At 40.5% G+C, this 16,176-nt stretch overlaps 1 protein-coding gene across 5 annotated transcripts in view; it reads right to left on the reverse strand.

The window, feature by feature from the left end:
• The window catches only part of ELOVL7 (ELOVL fatty acid elongase 7), a 46,220-nt gene that overhangs the window by 13,632 nt on the left and 16,412 nt on the right, over positions 1-16,176 (reverse strand). The gene's annotated exons all lie outside the window — the stretch shown is intronic.

Here is a 16,176-nt window from a genome sequence, read left to right on the forward strand (position 1 = left end):
TCAGTGTCTCACTTTGCCATACGATTCCTCTCCATACACCTGTGCAATCTTCACTGTATTCACCTTTGTTAGTCCAGGCTGCAACACACCTTGATAACCAGCTCCTTTCCTCTGGCTGCCCTTCTGCATCTCCTCCAGGGTAAGCTAGCTGCAGGTTTGGAGAGCCAATTCTGCCCTTATAATGGTAATGCATCTCGCTCCTCAGATCTCCCCACTATCATCTTCTCATTTGTCCTCACCTTAACACTCCTGAAAAATAATTTCACCCTTATCTCCACTTCTACAAGTACCTCCTGTTCACTGCCATTTCACATGAGTTTTTAGGCACCTCAAAGTACATTACAAGCACCCTTCATCACAAGATGCAACACAGAGAAGCCTGCCTTCACTAGAGTTCATCTGATCTACGTCTTCCCAATTCTCATTTTGCTACCCACTTGTTTTCCTGCTTGCACTTGTCCTGTGCATCTGAGCATCTGAAAGCACCATCAATTTCGTATTCAGAAAATATTCCCTTTGCAAGTCTCTTTGAAGTTCACATTTTCCAGAAATACAATCCTCCAGCATCAGCATTTCCCAACTGAATGTCACTGCCTTTATGCTGACCATTTTCACATGCCCTATGTTCATATTACAATGTTTGCTACAAAGCTCTATATTTATAAAGGTGCTGGCAAAATCAGAAGCAGCAGGGGACATCCTCTTCCTTCTCTAATGGAAACTTGAGTGGCCCTCTTCCTTTTGGCACTAGCAATCACACGAGAGAAAAGATTTTATGGTTAGAGCCAAATTATAAATATCCCTGCCATCTTGCTCCATAAGCCAAACGATGGATGATATCAAACACATGTAAACCCATCCCTGTCTTGAACACCACGTACTTCAGACTGCCTGACTATGACAGCCAGACAACTCAGCTGTACGTTAACTGGTGCTGGGGGGGAAGTATTAAAAATCTGCATTTTATAAATAATTATTTTATTAAAATAGTCAGATTGATTACAATAAGTTATCCTTAAAATCCAGTATTCTTCCCATTTCAGTCTCATAAGAACAGTCTATCAAGAGACAAGGCATGGCAAACAGAAGGTATCTTGTTCAGTGGTTATAACGATATTCTGCCAAAGCCTACAGACACCTTGTGCACAGTATGGCTCAGTATTTCAATAAATACATTCACTGAATACAAATAACCACTTTATAGTTAATCAGTTCTTCAATAAGAAAAATAGTTTACTGATTTCACTGCCAGGCAGTTTTCTGCTCTCATCCTGGTGAAGATGTTACTGGAACTCAGACTGGCTAGCCCAACATGCTGACCAAAACCCAAGTTAAACAAGTAATGTACTGCTTCAAAACATGCTCTCAAAAACCCAGAAAATTCTGTGTGGATGCTGGTTCAAAATGAATTGCTGTTTATTATGGGCTTGGGGGTGTTGATTGACTTTTCCCCCCTGTTACGGTGCAAACCTCTCATCCTGACAACGGCAACCTCACAAATAGACAATTCTTTACATTTATCCACTTGACTTGTCAACATCACTTTAATTGTGCATTAGCAGTCAGACAAACATGCTGTCGATGTTTAAATAGCAACTCTTACACCTGCTAGGCATTGGGACCAAAAAAAGGTTTTTATCTGGAACCAGACTGTTTCCAATAGGTTGCTCCTACTCGTATTAGAAAGGCAGTAGATGAAAATAGCCAATCCTCATGTTTCCCAGCTCCTGCCATATTGATGGAGAGGCATTTGTCCCACCTCTCTTGACCCCAGCACTCGCAGCTCTTCTCCCTTTAAAACATTTCACAAGAGCTAAGACAGCAGAGGGTCTTAGCCTTCAAGGCTTCTTTTCTGTTCATAACCAAGCAAGCAAGATAGCAACTGCTGTGGAGTTGTAAACTTCTTCTGAAAGTTTTTGCAGTTTAGTTACTATCCTCGAGAGAAGGATGTACCAGCCAGGGAGCAGCCACAGCCTCACCCCACAGACATACTGATTGATCAATTACTCTGAATCTGAAGGTAAGCAAAGTACAATCAGTTAAAACTAATTAAGAAGTAATGTCTGCAAGAAAGACAGTGCTGTTCTACAGTTAAAAGATGTATTTAAAATCAACTTTCATATATAACACTACTACTTTACTTTTAATGTGCTTTACAATTCTATTTATTTTCTTAACTAGCTACCTAGTTTTCCTTTGTAAGTTCATTTCTATGAACAACTCTTTGCATTAATGTTAGGTTTGCAGGATTTTCTGTTTGTTAACTACCTGCAAGTAGGGTTAATGGCAGCATGGAAGGTATTTTGTCTTACCCTGTTACACTTACTTCACACACAAATTCATACATACTGGAAAATAATATGATCAAGGCTTGCCTTTTTTTTTTTTTTTTTAAGTAGAAGAGTAAAAAAAACCCACATACCCACACACAAGATAAACAACTAGCTTATGGTTCAGCAAAAAACCAAATCATTTTTGAAAGACTGCTTTTTTACAGTACAACTGTGTTGTTAAGAAGTAACCTGATAGCACTTTGACCATAATACAATCTTCCACAACATCTGGCATTTTTGAAGTCTACAGAATTTATCCTCTAAATGTGAGACAGGAAATATTTGGCCTGAAGGGACAAAGACCTGGGGGGCAGAGAAGGCCATTTGTTAAATACACAGCTTTAGTTCTTCATGCTGTAAACTCATCTGCACATTAAGCATGTGTATAGCTACAGTTCAGTCAGGAAAATATACATTTAGTTTACATACCTGCTAATGTACTTACGGAATCAGCACATCAGCACTTTTATTTCCAATGTTCCACTTTCTGCTTGAACAAAATTTAAAAATGCAACTAAAATGCACTAATAGTAGGGAATTTTCTTTTTAAAATAGACCGTCTAGATTGTAGTAAACTCTCTCAAAATTAGGGAAGTCACACTAACAGATTCATTTTCAAAATTAGGCTATTTTAAATGACATAATGGAAACAATTTACATAAACTTAAAAATTCACATAATTTATGTGACTAAAAAGTCACATAAATTCAGTCTGCCCAGCTTGAAAAGTTCAAAAGAACATAGAGGCAGTCCTCTTAAGCACATGCATTCGGAAAGCAAGCACTGAAATCACCTCAAAAACATATGCAAGGTACTCAGCTCTTAGAAAGAAATAAGCGCTATTTTTCTTTTTTCTTTTTTTTTATCCAAAAGTGTCAATGGAAGTAATATTGTGCACCCAGGTTCAAGCCAGCTGTACTAATATAATTTCTGAAGACATCTTTAAACAAAAGTGTCTTCATAGTATAAAAATAGGAGGTGTAAGTGAGGCAAGGGATGGAAAGGGCTGTGTTAAAAGAGTAAAGTCATTTGCTGGCCTCTGGTGCCCCGCAGCTCAGCAGGCAGCTGAAAGAGCCCACCAACTGCAGCTGAGTTAAGGCATACAGCTTGGCAGGACCAATTTCACATTGGACCATTACCTTTACTGGAGAGGCAAGGGTGGCTGACAAGGTCATTTACACCAGCCAAAAGTGCCACAAATACCACAGCAAACCATATGAGAATGCTTCACAACGACAAGTGGTGGCTAATAAGTTGTTGGAAGTGCTGAAGTTCAGTTAGCACACAAAACCATCAGTGATTCTTGTAATGGGAATTACTGGTATGCCTCAAACATTCCTTATTTTTTAAATGAGAACAAGAAGTTTCTCACATTCCTTTGCTTAACCCACGTGAAAGATATTTGCCATTCTTGATGCTCATTTATTCCCCCTACATAGTTTTAAAATATTAAAACAGATATCAAGATTTGCCTTTAAATAGTAATTTTACAACAAATGTTTCACGTTGATGGCTATGGAACAAAACACGCAAACAAGAGAACTTGACAAAAAACCAAGCAAAATGAAACAATCTAATGTAAGCTCTGTCACTCCAGAAAACTCACTGGGAACTTAAAACACTTAAAGATAAGAATTTGCATTAGAGAGCAAAGTTAATTATTAGAAAGACGGACAAGCTACTTTTACAGGGACCTCTTAGCAAAAGACTGGAGACTACGACAATACAGTACAAACTTCAATGGGATAACTTCAATCCAAGGCAGAACCCAAATGCAAAGGTTCTGGAGCATCAGCCCCTGGCCCGGCAAGCAGGTAGTGAGGGGACGACACTCCACCCCACAGAGCCCGCTGGAAGATGGGGAAAGCAGGCAGAAAACATTGACCCATGCAGGTCTGATTTCAAAATGATAGCTTAAGAAATGACAGTAATACTGGCTTACATATTCAGGCACAGTTATGAAACTTTCATGTTTCAGAATCACTTGGTATTCTATTGTTAATTTTGCTCTTGAAGCTTAGAAGGCAATTAAGTCAAGATGTTTCACAGATGGCTTCTTAAGCTTTACCTGGGAAATACCAGCTCTGCCCTTCCTATTTCCCAAGGCTGTGTGCTTACATAATTGCAGCTATTTTAACTACATTACTCCCTTATGCCACACGGCAAACAAATACAAACTGCCTATTACATTAGATGGATTACTCACCTATATTCTGCAACAAAGTTTTAAACTTTAGCCGGGTGTCACCTGTTGTTAAGGATTTCCCTGAGAGAAGTTTCCATCACCTTCCCCATCCTTTACGCCTTCTCTCAACCACCCAATCCATTTTTTGAAAGATTCATCTCACAGGCAAGTTGGCTACATCCTGCTTAGCATTAGGTGTAAACACTGTTCCTGTTAGATGACAGTTCAGCCCAAGTGAGTGACAGAAGGCAGGCAAGGCAACTCTATGCAACAGAGGTACTCCGAGAAATTTGCAAGTTTTGAGAGATATATTAGTTAGTCGTTACCTTGATTAAATTTCAAACTTTGTCTTTGAAGCCACTCCATTTTAAAACACAAATCCTAACTCCTTAGAGTGCACCCACAATCTCTGCATGTACATTTTAGAGTAGACATTGGGGAGAGAATAGCAAGTTTCAAAATAAATATAAATTCCTTTTAAAAAAAGTGGACACCCTAAACACAGATGAAAGACGTTTAGAAACTATATTAGAACATCTACTTGTAAAATTCCCCATTCAATAAGAGATCCAATACTTACCCTGTGTAGTCACCCTTACTGAATCATTTACAGGTTACCTCTTTATTTAATGCTTTACTTTTTAAACTAGCATCAAATCTGTCATTCACCTACGTGAATAAAGTAGTCTGTAAGCAGCAGAACTAGTGAAAACACGTTTCATTTCAATGACACTTCAGATTGGTTTTCTGCCAGACTAATGGATTTCCCCTTCTGATGCTGTGCAAAATAAAGACCAATTTGTATTTCGTTCCACACCTACCTATATATTGTTAAAAGAACTGATACTGCAGACTTCACGGCAAGGCTGAACACTGGCAACAGGCACAGAAAAGCCCCTTCCTATGGGAACTATTCCAGGGGTGCAGCCTCGTTTTGTGCCGAAGTCCCAGCCAGAATCATATGGGAATTCTCCTGGTCCATGTACACTGATCCAATCACCAGCGATGGCTGAATGGGGAAGCCCCAGTGTGCAGTCCCACAGCATCGCTGCCGACGGGTCTGGTCCTCAGGCAGCTGCAGGATAAGTCACAGCAGCTCACTGACCCAACTGAAAGCTTAGTTTTTTGAGAAAAAAAGTTATTTTTCAGTCAACTCAGACCTGAAAGGCTGAACGGGCTCATGCAAAGGAAACACTGAAACGAATTGGGGATGCCGCAGGGAGAAAGGTGGGAGTTAGCAGCTCTGTCATAGATCCCTTTAAGCTGATAGTGAAATCATGTAGGGAGGACACAGGATCATCATGTCCAGTCCTGCATACTCATAGACAATCATGTACTACATCCGTAGTCAAGAAGTTCACACACTGCACCTCAGCAAGTCTTCACTCTGTCCATCACAAGCCACAAAGGACAGTCTACAACACGAGAACCGAAGCCACAAAAATTACATTGTGCTACAGTAAGGCAGGAAAAGATCTGGCATCGCCAATATCTTAACTATCTTAACTATCTTAAATGCATCACCGGGGGTTGCAGTGATGCCTGTGAAAGAGACCCTAAGAACTGATGTCCCACATCACATAGGAAGACACATCGAGTCCAAACAGTCCCTGCAATAATAGCCTGGAAGGAATTTCTTTACAAGTCTGAACCCAGTTATCAGTTTAACTCAAGTATGAGAAAGACTCCAGGCAGGCCTCTGAAAAGATTCACAGTTTCATTTGGGAAGCGAACACCATGGACATCAGTGTATCTACCCCGGTTTTCTCTCCCCGTATTCCCAATGATTCAGAGAAAGGCAAAAACATAAGCAGGGGGAAAAGCTCCTAGAATTTTAACTTGTTATCAGTGCTCCCCTGCCTTTACCAAAAACTCTTTACTTGAGCATTTGCATGTCAGCCATCCTGCAGCCAACTAGTCTCACCTGCCTACTCCTCTGCTGCAGTGAGTGGCTCCTGCACCCAGCGTAGGACAGAAGCTCTTCTCGTTGGTCCCCCAGTGCATGACTTGTACTTGGCTCCTTTAAGTTTCCTTCCAGCTCAGCGATGCCAGCTCACAAAATGACCTAGCCCTGCCTACGTGGTGAGCCCTGTGGCACATATCGCATGACAACTTTCACCTAGAAGTCAAAATAAGGTTCACGTATGATGTCATTATTTTTATGAATGCAACCTCACTTCCATTACGTAATGATATATCATTACCCTTATCAAAGACCTTTGGCAAAGTATTGATTCAGTAATTGGGCCATATCCAACTCAGGTTAATCTCCTCCTTACCCAAAGGACTTAAATTCTCCTTTTTCCTCCTTGCTTATTATGTAACTAGAAAGCTTTCTGCAGCATTTCAATTTTTCCTTCAAGACCAGATCAGCGAAGCTGTGGGTCACTTTAAACAGGCTTTCACAAAACGAGAACCAGGGGCTAGACAGCAGTAACACAAGCTAGTATTTTCAGCTGCGCTACACAATCGTGCTAACTCATACACCCAGTGCTCCCCGCTCATTCCTCTACAAGCCAACATCTTTGTAATATGCTGAGTTTTTACCCATTCTGGTTTTTTTTCCCTCTACAGTAGGGACAGTTCTGATAAAGATATGTAAGAATAATTTACAGCTGTGTTGTTTCTAAAGTGTATACACATTGTTAGTAACCAAGCAAACCGGAATATAAAACTCTGTACTGAACTAGAGGGGTAAGGAGTGGTATTTACCTGCACTGCAAAGACAGCACGGTCTGGGGTTTTTAACCTGTATAGGAAGTACATTATTTTTAAGACAATTTATAGGTAAGCTCTGAAAAGGTAGAGGGAGTGCAAGTGCTAACTAAGTACTTCGAATGAATCAGATCAAAGATGCCTGATGACATCAAAAGTTTGTATTTTATAAGACTAAAAATGAAGGGGCTTTGTGGATGCATCCACAAAATAGGACTAACGACATTTTAATTTCTTCTCATTGTGGTGATGAAGATTGCTTGTTTTGAGTACACACTTGTCCTGGTTTCAGCAGGGATAGAGTTAATTTCCTTCCTACCAGCTGGTACAGTGCTGTGTTTTGGATTTAGGGTGAGAACATTGTTGATAACACACCATGTTTCAGTTGTTGCTAGGTAGTGTTTACACTAGTCAAGGACTTTTCAGCTTCCCATGCTCTACCAACTGAGAAGGCTGGAGGTGCACAAGAAGCTGGGAGGGGGCACAGCCAAACTGGCCAAAGGGACATTCCATACCATGTGCCGTCATGCTCAGTACATCAACTGGGGAAAGCTGGCCGGGGGGGGCTGCTGCTCAGGGACTGGCTGGGCATCGGTTGGCAGGTGGTGACCAACTGCATCGTGCATCACTTGCTTTATGTATTATTATTATTATTATTATTACATTATTATTATAATTTTATTTCAATTATTAAACTGTTTTTATCTCAACCCATGAGTTTTTCCTCACTTGTGTGCTTCCAATTCTCTCCCCCATCCCACTGGGGTGGTGGGGGCAGTGAGCGAGCGGCTGTGTGGTGCTCAGTTGCCGACTGAGGTTAAACCATGACAACACTGTAGTTATTTGAATGCTTTGGCTGAACTCTTCAACTTTCTACCAGACATCCCTTTTAAGGTGAAACATATGGAAAGCAGATAAGAGCATCTTCATATCAGTTATCAATACCTTCCCAATATATCTGACAAAGGACAGGCCACAAGTGAAACAGACTCAGCTAACGTTGCCAAGATTTGTGATCAGTCTAAAGCTCTCCCTCCTTCTCCTCTGTGATACCATTACCCAAAGTCCGTATCATTCTTGAACCCCGGGAATTGACTCTGGTTATGAATACTATTGCTTGTATCTACCTGGCTGATTAAAGTTACTCACGCCAAAATATGAGAAGGGACATGAGTGAGACCGCCCCCTTCCTTCAGCAGCAAGCTGAGTCACTGAATTGGCTCCGTCACATCATCTATCCTCATTAACAGTTAAGAGTTAATGTGTACGAGTTAACCCCATATGAGAATCTCATACAGCCAATTAGTTACAATAGGAGCAGTTTGCTACCAAGGGCTAGTAAAGAACTTAGTTTGTGTTTACCCATCACTTAACAAAACAATGACGTAATTTGTCATTAAATAGTCACAGTGGGGGGCACTCCACTGAAGCTAAACAAAAAGAGAAATGCAGAGCTAGGTTTCAGCTTCCAGAGAAGACTCTTTAAAACAAATGGGAACAAGACTTGCTACAGAGGCAACATCTTGCTCATCTAGCCAATACTAATGGGAAAAAGCAGACAAGCCTTCTTATTTCCAAAGACATCTTGTAACCAAGTAATCAATGGCAATGTACCTGTAGCTATTCAGCACTAGAGAAAAATAAAACCAGAAAAATTAGACCATAAATTTCTACCTGTGGTAGACAAAGACAGGGAGACGGTGCTGTCTTTTGTAACATGAAAATACAGCAGAAAGGAGTTTCACAGGAAGGGGAGATAAAAAATATATAATTACCTTAAGAACACAATATTCACCTTAAGAAAGAAGAGGTGAGCAAGTAAAGTGAAAAATATTTGTCATCACCAAAGGAAGAAATATTTTTCTACAGTCACATCTTGCCTATAGCATACACTCAGCTCAGCTACTGTCACTGTAGTTGCCGTGGCAAAATGACATAGCAAAGTCAATGTCATTTTATGGAACTTTTATTGCACCAGCTGTAATCCTGCTGGGTTCAGAATATTAGTAAGTAGTGACACTGATAACACGGGTGCAGAGTTGCAACATATTATTTTGTTCACTCTTTAATGCAGCAATTTACAAAAGCTGAACCGCTCACACACCACTCTCTCATGCTGACGTGGGCTAATTTCCTTTACCATTGTTTCCCACTGCCTTGCACTTGCTCAACCTACCCACCCTCTGGGTCCTAGGCCGATATCCTAGGCAGCAAAATAATGCATTCCTTCTGCTCCAATTTTGCTTGCGTTGCATCAGGCAGGCATAAATTTTAAAGGCAGCTGACCTAGAACTGACACCCTCCCTTCCCTCCCTGCCTTTTTTTTAAGCTACCATGCAGCATAGCGGACATGCTGTTGAGCACCGTAAACATCAGCAACTGCACCCTCCCTAGGAGGCTCTTTCAAAAGAAAGCTGGAACCAGCTGTTCCGGCACCTTCTGCAACAACCCACACAGTGCAACCGTGAACTTTGGGAAGTGCAACACAGGCCGCGGCTGCACAGCGAGAGGCGATAGCAAAGCTTTAGGGCGACAAAAGCCATTTTAAAGAAAATCTGTGCTAAGTGTTTTTAAACTAAAGTCTCAGAACACTCCCCCTACCCAAGGAAACATGCTGACAGTATCATAAAAAAAAGCTGCTGCTCCCAAGATCAGTCTTGGCACATCAGCGACTGTTGTGAATGTGCTTTTTGGAGTGCTCCAGGAAGCTCCTACACTGCCACATCCTAAATCTTTCCAGTCCAGAGCTGATAATTTGTACAGCTGCAGCTGGAAGTTCCAAACCACTGAGGGAAATGCAATGAGATATCAAGGCCTTAGGTTTTGGGGTTTTTTGTTGTTGTTTAAATCAACATTCTTCAGCATGATGAAAGGTCTAGTTTATCACTGCAAAACATACTCGTGAGTATTAGCGTCAAGCAACCCATGAAGGTACATTATGCTGTTGTTTGGAGACTCAGGCCTCTCAGCCAGAACAACTAAACGGAGCAGTAAAAACATGAATAGACTTCTAATTTCTCCTGACACTCCTGTTTTTTCTCATGCATCCCAAGGAAGATCACTTAAAAAAAAAAAAAGAAATAATTAGTTTATACTTGACCAGAGTCACTGCAGAAGTGAAATACAGTTTCAGAAATGGAGGTGAGGTGGAAAAGCCAAATGTTTCCCAGTAAATGCCTGTTGTACTCTGTACTCAAGGGAGGAATCACAGAGGGATGGAGAACAGACGGCAAAGAGACACCGGAATGTTAGGGACAGCTGGAGGAAGTGACGCTGCAGACTCATCCTGTAGTCAAAGCCACTTGTCAAGGTTGCATTGTGCTTATGCTTTGAGTCCAGGGATGAATGCATGGAAATTAGTATATTATAAAACCCTGTTTGATTCCGTTTGAAATTTGAGTAAGCTTTTGGGTACCACTCAAGCTGTCTTGGATGCTGTTTACAGTACTTCATGGTTGATAATTTTCCACAGCACCTTTCTCTTTTAAGGTGACCACACCCCTTGGAGGGTGATCCAACTTGACAGAGGTTGGGCACACAGTGTGAACACAAGAATGGGAGCACCTTTGCTTTGACTCAGTACTAACGGCAGTTCCAGAAACGTTCTTTTCCACTTGCTGTGCAGGTACCCTTCTAAGGACTATAGAAGTGTTGGACTTCCAAAGGGTTTCTGTGAAAGCCCTGGGGTCAGGACTCAACAGTCAGTATGGAATAGGAACATTCATAGCTGCCTACAAGCATTAGAGAGAGGACACATCCAGTCAAGGTGACTCAGAGCAGTCAAAGGCCTATGGAGACAAAAGAAAAAAGTTGCTCCAAGGGCAAAGCAATGCTGCATGAGACAGTATTCAGATGACAACCTAACCTCAAAAGCTTACATGAAAACAAAACTCTCCATCACCTAAAAACATTAACTGGCTTGATTAGCAAAAGTGTCTTACAACATTTTTTAAACCAGATCTTGTTATAAAAATCCAACTTTAAAAATGTATCAGTTCTTTGTTCAATTTCCAAGCAATCAACATGCAGGACTTTGCATAACACAAAATGCAAAGTATAGGCTAATATTACGGGCAAAATACATTAATGACATTACACAGCAGAAGGTTTACTTCTGCTCCAGATCTAGTTAGCTAGACCTTAGTTCCTTTGCTAAGAGGAATTTTTAAAAGTCTTCATTATTTTGCACTTTCAGAAAGCTCAAGAACAGTGTATAAAGCAGCATTACGTAGGCTGTGAGTTTGTAACAGTAGAGCTTTCTAAAATCAGCTTAAAACACCAAATGATAACTTCACAGAAGAACAGAATGAAACACCGCATTAATGCAGAGGTTTAATCACAGGTATGTTGTAAACATTTTCCATCTTCTACCAGTATTTTCTACTACTACAGTCGAATGTAGTTTTTACCATCTTTCCAAGCATTCAGAGACCACCCAGGACCACAAGACACCTCTGCAGTTTAAAATAGATCAGCTCAGTCAGACAGCGTGTAGGGATGAACCAGCTACATCTGGCCAAGTCAACTGCACTCTATTTTTTTCCCTCTTTCCGATCCTGAAAGATTGCCAAATACAAATAGCTCCAAAAAATGTATCCCATCAACGAAGTGCATTAGGCAATGGATGTGCCACATCAGAATAACAGAGGAGACAATAATACTTCCAGCGCAGAAGCTTGGCAAGCAGCAGAGTACTCAGCCTAATACTAATGTTCCTGTAAAACACCCGTATACAAGAAACAGACAAGTGTCTAATAGTCAACTCAGCATGCAACAGCAGTAAAAGAGAAGAAAACTGGACTGTCTCCAGTACAAAGAAAGATTAGGCTTATATATAACTATGCATTCAAGTTATCAAAAAAAGTCTTAAGACAGCATTTTTCACGTACAGGTTTCAGTGCTTTGCAGAAGAGGTCAGTGTGTTCGGTTCACTCTTTGTATATGGAACACTCAGTCACCAGAGAAAAAGGAGCATCTTCTCCATCAGTTAGCACAGCAAAGCTGTGAACAAAACCAAAGTGTTGGGCGACAGTTCAATGTTCCAGTTGCAATGCAAAACTACCAGGCCACACACCACTGTCCGAACCTAAAGCAGCATGGCAGCCCTCATCACCTGAATGGGTTTCTAAGCACAGTGGTTTGTCTCCACTCTTTCTCTACTACCTTGCCTCAAGATGATTTTATTGTTCACACTCAAACCAAGGAATTTGCTTTCACCCACACTCACTGTCTTCCATACACATTATAGAGCTGCAGGTTCATCCAGCTGACTATATCCAAAAAGCGTGATGCTTTCCCACTGACTGGACCGTTTCCCACTGCTGTTGGCTCAACAGATTGAGTTAAGGTCATATAATTTAACCATCTGTAAAAGCAGCTTATCACAAAAGTCTGTCTAGATTCAATAAAGCTTTGTCTGATGCTCCAGCACCTTGGGTGAAAGCAACCAATGGCATGCAATGGCACTTCACAAGGATATGTGTAAAGTCTCTAAAGGGTAAAAGCAAAACCACCAAATTGCACAATTTCCACAGCTCCAAAGGCAATTTTCCATTCCATACTTTTAAATGTAGTTTAAATGGGGTATCTAAGCTGTTCAGTTTTAAAATACAGTAGTAGCCTCATTTCAACAGATTGGGAAAAACCCTGGATCACACCAGAACTCAGCGTGGTCCAGCCCATGTTCAGGAACCTTTTTTCTGCAGCTTTCAGATAGACTTCCCTAATTGATCAAGTGGACCACTTCAGTATACGAGAAGCAGTTTCAGGATAATCTGAAATTCAGCTGGGGGATTTTTCACCCCATAACATTTCGAACACTCATTAGAGGACTTGCTGAAGGGAGGCACAGAGAGCTCTAACAGCTCCTATGTTGTGCACTCCCTCCTCTCCCAACCTTCTCCCTTCTCCAAAATGTAAGAGTCACGTTCATGGTTAGAAGTTAAAATGAGTGGACTTCCCAAACACCAGAGCTATGCAGAAAGCTATTTACAGCCTTGCCTTACAGTTTTATCACTTCTTCATGTAAAAACAAACTCAAGCAGACTCCTCTTTTACAACCTAACTTGGTACAGAACAAAAGATGCTACAGAAACAATGTTGTCGGCACAATAGTAATAATGCAAGTGACCACAGGAATTAATATCTGTAACAAAGTTTGAGGAATACAGCTCACAAGTAGTTTTGTGAAAGGTTTAATTTCAAGGTCGACAGTGAACACCGAGGTTACTCCCTTAGCCTCTTGGCTTTTGTACACAGTGTCTTCTACACATCTCAGTCACAAGAGACGAGGGTGGACAGGGCACTTCCAACGTGCATTACAATAATTTCATCAAGCTTGTCAGACCCATTCTGTATAGCTGAAGTCTCAAAAGCGGATCTTTTATTTCAGTACTGAAAAGACAAGCCACAGAACTCCGACTACAAACGTGATTAAGGAGCGTATTTAATCCAGATATTTCCAACTGTACATTTAAACAAAAAAGGGATTGTAGTGGATATTATAAATGCAAATACTGTAAAATATACTAAAGTATTCACTTGCAATATATCTGAATCTAAGTAATTTTCACCTGTACAGGAGAAGGCAACATTACCAGCTACTACTTCTCTGAACAGACTAAAGACATTTCCATGCTGCCCATCCCCATCTGTTCGTAATGCATGGTAAAGAAATACCACAGTATTTACTTAACAGAATAAATGAGCATATCTGACCAATAACCCTGATACTTCTGATGCTTCAGCCAATACCTTGTCATTAAAAACAAAACAAAAAGCATTTTACCAAAAGAAAACAATTGAAAATATTAGCTGTAAAGTCTTTACAAAAAAATCAGACACATTTGACAAATACTGTATTTCACAATGTAACTAAACAGAAATACGTGTGTGTGTGTGTGTGTCCCAAAAAAAAAAAAGATCTTTTCTCCTCCACCGGCAACAACAGTTCTAAACCAAGAAGTTTCTCCTTCCCAGTTGCCTTGCACTCTGCTCAGGAACACATCAAAAAACATCAGCTTCAACTACTGGTAACAATTTCCAGGCACTTTACTTTTTAACAGATCAGGCAAAACCAAATAAAAAAAAAATTCTACTTGTCACCTCGAATAACTTTCTTGAAAGAAAGGGCACGGTACCAATGTGAGCTGTACCCGTACTCTAAAAGTGTGCAGAGAAGCACTGGATCAGGTTTTTGTCACTTTGCTTTAAGCCATTTCAGGATTGATGATACAATGCAAATTATTTCCAAATCAACAAACTGATCTTTGTGTTTCAGACTCCAGCAAGAGTTGTCCCCTTCTTTTTTTAGAAAACAAAGAATAAAAGGAATAGAGTAAGCTATGTTTTTATCTCAGACATACCCATAAACCCAGAATGCCATCACTGGGATAGGAGCATTCTCTTGAATTCCAGTCCAGGAAGATGCCTGTAGAAACTTAACAACTTTTTGCACTGCACATACTATTCCTTTGCACAGGTTTCTGCAGTGCACCATACAAAGCTATGCTCATATTCACAAACATTTGGTGAGGTACTGCTTTAAAAAAAAAAAAAGACTTTGAATAGAGGCTCCAGGCACGGGGCCCAATGTGCAAGGCACCATATCAATATAAAAGATAATCCAAACTACAAAGAATTCACAATACAATTAAAAGCACGCAGGCAGCGTGTAGGAATTCATAAAGCTGCTACAAGCAGCTTCCCTTGAGCATAGCCTGCTCAAGCAGAGCAAGTCTGACTGTTTACAGGGTAAGTTTGCAATTATAAGAGCACTTTTAATGGTAGCAATGTCATTTTAATCAACCTCTCCCCCCATTACTCATACCTGCTCCCATGTCACCCTTGACTTGTGCTTGAAAAAACGTTTTTCTGGCTGCGTAATAAAACAGATTAAGAAATAGATCCAGGGCAGGGGAGACAGCCTCGCGGAAAAGGAAAGGGTATTTTTAACCCAGACCGGTTCCTCAGTGCTTTTCAGCACCAGCCTTCACCAAGGGTTATACCAGCACAACAGAAAGGTGACACAAGGGCAAAAGCACTCAGGATAAAAGAAATGATGGTGAAACTACGACATCAGCCTAAATTGGTATCATGAGAGGAGTGGTGATAAGAGTCGGTGTTCACTGCTTTTACCATGACGAGTAACACAGCCCTGACACAGTTAAGAGGGGCAATCTGAATACCATTGCTCCTGGCAAGTAAGATGACTCAGAGTTTATTGACACCTATCTTTGTCCTCCTTGTGACATCTGTGCCACTCTGCAGGTGGAACCCAGAGCTTGCTTTGGGCTGGGTAGGCTTTACAAGTAGTTTTTAAAAGATTAGTTTTGTGTGCTAGCTCAGGATTTCAAAGTTAAAAATGCTACTGAAATTCAGTTCTTCAGATTCTCATCCAGAACCAAGATAACAACCAAGACCCTTTTACACCTGTGGTGCTCTAAACTGCGTATTGTTCTCACATTACTCAACTTATTAACTACTTATAGGTCTTTTCTAGTCAACATCTTCAGTGATAAAATGTTTTGTGTAACCACCATAAGCAGACAGAACATAAATAGCAAAATACATGCAGAAAAAATAATTAAAAATCAAGACATATATCAACAGACACATGGAAAGCAGTTTACTACATGAATTCAGTAAAAAGAGACAAAAAAGTAAAAAAACTATTCCTCATTTCCAGTTCAATGGTCAGCATTAAACACTGAAACCAAAGACAGGTAAAGAAAAGAGACACCTGAGTTGCTCTGGTGTCTCCCATCAGTGTAAACTTACATAATTAATTTCAGCTGAAATAATTTTTTACTTTTTGGATTTCAGCTAAGTATCAGAAAGATAGAAAAAGTTCTTAACTGCTACATCGCTTGCAACTTTGCAAAACTTCTTGTAAATTGAACACGCGACAACAGGCTACAGAAAATAAAACTATTGCATGATCCT

This window comes from Aptenodytes patagonicus, chromosome Z (assembly GCF_965638725.1).
Source record: "Aptenodytes patagonicus chromosome Z, bAptPat1.pri.cur, whole genome shotgun sequence".
In the NCBI taxonomy this organism is placed as follows: domain Eukaryota; kingdom Metazoa; phylum Chordata; class Aves; order Sphenisciformes; family Spheniscidae; genus Aptenodytes; species Aptenodytes patagonicus.